The sequence below is a fragment of the Marmota marmota genome, unplaced genomic scaffold (genome assembly GCF_001458135.2).
Source record: "Marmota marmota marmota unplaced genomic scaffold, marMar, whole genome shotgun sequence".
In the NCBI taxonomy this organism is placed as follows: Eukaryota; Metazoa; Chordata; class Mammalia; order Rodentia; family Sciuridae; genus Marmota; species Marmota marmota.
This window is the reverse complement of record NW_025999968.1, coordinates 56,994,948-56,999,568: the sequence shown is the minus strand read 5'-3', so window position 1 is coordinate 56,999,568 and position 4,621 is coordinate 56,994,948. Positions and strand designations below refer to the sequence as shown.

Here is a 4,621-nt window from a genome sequence, read left to right as displayed (position 1 = left end):
GTTAAAGTTTTGCTAAAGTATCTGGAACATACTCAGTTAATTGGATTTGAGATTTTCTTTGTGACCAGTATGTAGTTGTCTCAGCCCGTTTGTGCTGCTGTAAAAAAATATTATAGACTGTATTATTTATTTTAAAACACTTTATTTCTCACAGTTCTGGAGGCTAGGAAGCTCAAGATCAAGGCACTGGTAGATTTGCTGCTTGGTGAGGGCCAGGTATCTGCTTCCAAGATGGTTCTTTGAACATCTCTGGAAGGTCCAAACTTTATATTTTAACTTAGAGGAAGAGATGTAAGGGAAAAGTATTAGCTAGGTCCCTTCAGTCCCTTTTATAGGGTACTCAATCCATGAGGGAAGAGCATAATTCATGAGCAATCATGTTTATATAAACATCATCGACACTTGAAAAGTGAATTCCCTTTGATTCTGTTTTATTAACCAATTATACCCCTTATTTTGTTAAAATTCTCTGTCTTTATTTTTTATCCAATCTCTGATAAACTCTATTTATCTCCTATCAACTGTCTTAGTACATATATCTCTATGGCTTTTGTTGTACATGTTTTATTGTTATACATTCTGAGTTGAATTGTGTTCCTGCAAAATTCACAGTGCTAACCCCTAGTACTTCAGAATGTTACTGTATTTGGAAACAGAGTGTTTATAATCAAGTTAAAAATAGGTCATTAGTGTGACCTAATACAATATGACTGCTGTATTTGCAAAAAGGGAAAGTTTGGAGACAGACAGTAAAACAGGAAGAACACCATGTGAACATGAAGACACATTTAAAAATACCAGGTAGAGACAAGAGAGAGGACAGCCAAGAAGAGAAGACTGAACAGATCTTTCCCTCCTAGTCTTCCGAATGAATCAATTCTGCTGTCTTGAGTTTGAACTTGTAGCCTCCAGAAGTATGAGAGAATAAATTTCTGTGGCTTTAAGCCACACAGTTTGTGGTACTTTGTTATGGCCCCCCTAGCAAAGTAATGCACTGTGTTATTCTTCAATGGTTTTAATGTTCTATCTTCACTATCAGTTGATAAAAATCACACCATTTGTTCCTTTAAAATTGCCTTTAACACTGCATTCCTGTTTGCCTTCACATTTGATTGGCAGTCCTTTGTCTGATCTGTTTAAAAAAATTATATATATATATATATATATATATATATATATATATAGAGAGAGAGAGAGAGAGAGAGAGAGAGAGAGAGAAGATGGACACAATGTCTTTATTTGCTTAATTTATTTTTTAAATATTTATTCTTAAGTTTTAGGTGGACACAATATCTTTATTTTACATTTATGTGGTGCTGAGGATAGAACCGAGTGCCTCACACACAACAGATGAGCACTCTACCCTGAGCCACAACCCCAGTCCCCTTTTGTCTGATCTTTTAAGATCGTGGCCTCCCTTCGTTTTATGTGCCCAGGAATTTGTAGTGCACGCGTACACAGCACCATGAACAGTGATAGCCTATATGTGAACTCTTGGTGGAAGCCGCCGAGTTTTTACATCTCCTTAGGAAAGTGCATTCATCTTTCTTTGCCTCAGTGCTGCCATTTTACAGACAAGGGGAGAATAATTACTCCTATACCTTAAGATTGTTATGGGAGGTCAAGTCAGAAAACTAGGGTAACAGGATTATTTCAGGACTATTTCAGGGTTACCAGGCAGCTGACTTTGAAATAGAAATTTAATGTGCAGGAAGTTTATTGGGGGATACTCTCAACAGGTATGGAGAGGTGGGGTGTAGGAAGCATGATTGGACAGAGGAATAAGTTCAACAGTGATGCAATCACAACAAAGGCTCCACACTTAATGAGGAGGAGTGTGGGTTTGAACTATGTCCACAAGTTCTTTGATGTTCCCTTCCAAAGGTTAAAAAAAAACCAAACTCCATTCCTTTGAGTGGTCTGGATTTAGTGACTGTTTACTAATGAATAGAAGAGTAGATATGAGGTTTTAGAGACTAGGTCATACAAGGCCACACAACTCCAATTGTTCTCTCTTGGACTGCCTGGTCTAGACGTTAGCTGCCATACTGGGAGGACTGTCAAGCAGCCTGTGGAGATGAAGCGAGGGCCACCTTGGAAGTGGATCTTCCAGCCTCAGTTAAGCTTTAGATGATGTAGCCCTGTCCAACTCCTTGACTGCAACTATCTGAGACCTTACGCCAGAGCCACACAGTTAAGTAGGTACTGAGTTCCTGACCCACAGACACTATAGTAATTGTTTTAAACTACTGAATGCTAAAGTAACTTGTTACACAGCAAATTGATAACACAGAAAGCTTTGGCACCTATATGGTCCTTCAGTGTTGTCCTGAACTGGGGGAATGGGGAAATGGCCTTTATATTCTACAACAATTAGTCATCAAACATGGGTTGCCCTATACCATAAGAAGGGATCATGAACTTGCTTGCTTCAGCAGCACATATACTAAAATTGGACTAATGCAGACAAGATTAGCATGGCCCTGCAAGGGTGACACACAAATCCGTGAAGTGTTCCACATTTTTGAAAAGAAAAAAAGCGGGGGTGGATCATGACCTTGGACAAGGCTTAGTTTGTGCTAAGGGCAAGTTCTGAGAGCAGTTAAGACTAAAACTCCCAGCAGCTCACCAAATGTGAGGATCAGGACAGACAACCCACAGCATCCACTTAAAAATGCTTAATGGGATATCTCCTGTTGTCTCAGAATTAACCCTAGGCTTACAAATGAACCTTGAGGGCACAGTATTCCATCTTCCAATAACATACCTATAATTGGGGCCACTCCTCAAACCTCAATAAAAAGCTGCAGATCTGGCTCTGCTTCTACCAAAAACTCTGCCAGTGCTCTCTGTCACAGTCTATTCAGGAAGGCAGTGGAGGAAATGAAAAGAGGTGGCAGGCCTTGTGGATCCCAGTGGTGTTTCAGGTGGGAAGTGATGTAGCAGAGCTGCCAGAAAATTGATCTCTCCAAGGTGCCAGTGAAGTCCACTGGAAGGGCCTGCATTCCATTTATTGCCAGCAGGTCTGTTTCATCAGGATTCCCCATCTGTACTTCAGAAAGGAACAAGATTTAAGAAGGATGGTAGAGTAGATAAGGGTGGACACAGGGCAGCCTTCAGTCCAGGCTTTCCTATGGCAGAGGTGTATTTCTTGTGGTTCAAAACTGTTTTGCTGGAACTTCATCTAAGATGGGGGTGTACTGATGGATGCTGACATTAGGTGCTGGAAAAGATTCAAGCTGAGACTGATTTCCAATGGAACTGTCTGGAGGGAAGAGGGCCCCACTATGACTTCCCATCTGTGCCCCACATCAAGTTTCAAATAGGGGCCAGTTATCCAGATAAGCAAGGTCAACTGAGACAATTCCAGCAGCCTCTAGTTAGGATGCTTGCCTCATTTCCTCTCGTCTTCTTCCCTTCAACAGCAGTGGGGCCTTGAAGGTCTGAAAGCCAGAACCACAACTTGCACCCTTCGCACCCAAAGGAATAGGTGTCCTATTAAAGCCATGAGGCTGACACTTTGACATAGCATGATAACTTAGTAACTGAAATTGACCAAAAGTTATGGTATGTCAAAGGTGAGATTAAGGACTGAAAAAGATAGGAAGAGCAGTGATTGGGAAAAAAATGGACTGTTCTGTTCTGTTTGGCACCTTCAGTGTTGTCCTGAACTGGGGGAATGGGGTCACCACAGGTCACACTGTTAACTGCTGGAAAGAGCTCTTTACATTGCACCAGCCTTCCACAAACATTGTGTACAACTTACAAAGACAAATAAAATATGGTGTCCTCGAGGAACAGTTGTAAACTAAGCAAAGTAGGTTTGCGGTAAAAAACAAGCCTAGAAAGTGGCTACGTTTCTTTTCCCATTTCTCTGCATAGACTACTAAGTTGTTTTTTTTTAATCACTTAAAAATGATGGGTGAGTCTAGTGAAGAGGAATCCATTTCTTGAATTGCATATAGACTAGTGATTATTAAGTCCCTAATGAATTGTTTTAGAATTGATGGGTCTGAATCGACAGAAAGATCTTTAAGACAAGAGGGAAGCCCTGAGAGCTGAGAGGAGCTGAAAACTGACAACTGAACACTGGGAAACACCACATTTAGTAACCTTCAAAATCAATTGCAACTAAAGAACCACCACGGTCCGCCCAAGAAACACTTTAAATGCTTAAGAGGGGATCTTCTGAGATATTAATTCATGAAATCATTTAATAGAGAGACTGTTATCCTAAAAGTAATGCATTTTTTAAAAAAGATCAGAATCAAGGAATTTATTAAAAACCCCACTTCTTCACATTATTTAAATCAGTTAAAATAACAAAATTTGACCTTCCGCTTACAGGGAAAATCTCTATGTAAGCATTTACAAGAGATCTTATTTCAATAAATGTAGTCTGCGGTCAACACTGTACTGCTTGCCCTGGCTGGAGGCAGTACCCCCATTCCCCAGTAGCTGCTGTCTACTTTAGTCAGTTGTTGCTGGGAACAGAAAGGAGAACAGGCAGGTCCGTTCCAGCTCGAATCGTGCAGTTCCAACCAATCTGCGAACCCGCGCCTGCGAGCGTGCCTCCCCGCCCCGTCGCGGCCCGCGCCATGGCGCACGCTGAATATTCAGC

At 41.1% G+C, this 4,621-nt stretch overlaps 1 pseudogene; it reads left to right on the top strand.

The window, feature by feature from the left end:
* The first annotated feature begins 2,426 nt into the window (after positions 1 to 2,426).
* Positions 2,427 to 2,526, top strand: LOC125617037 (annotated as a pseudogene).
* The last annotated feature ends 2,095 nt before the right edge of the window (positions 2,527 to 4,621 follow it).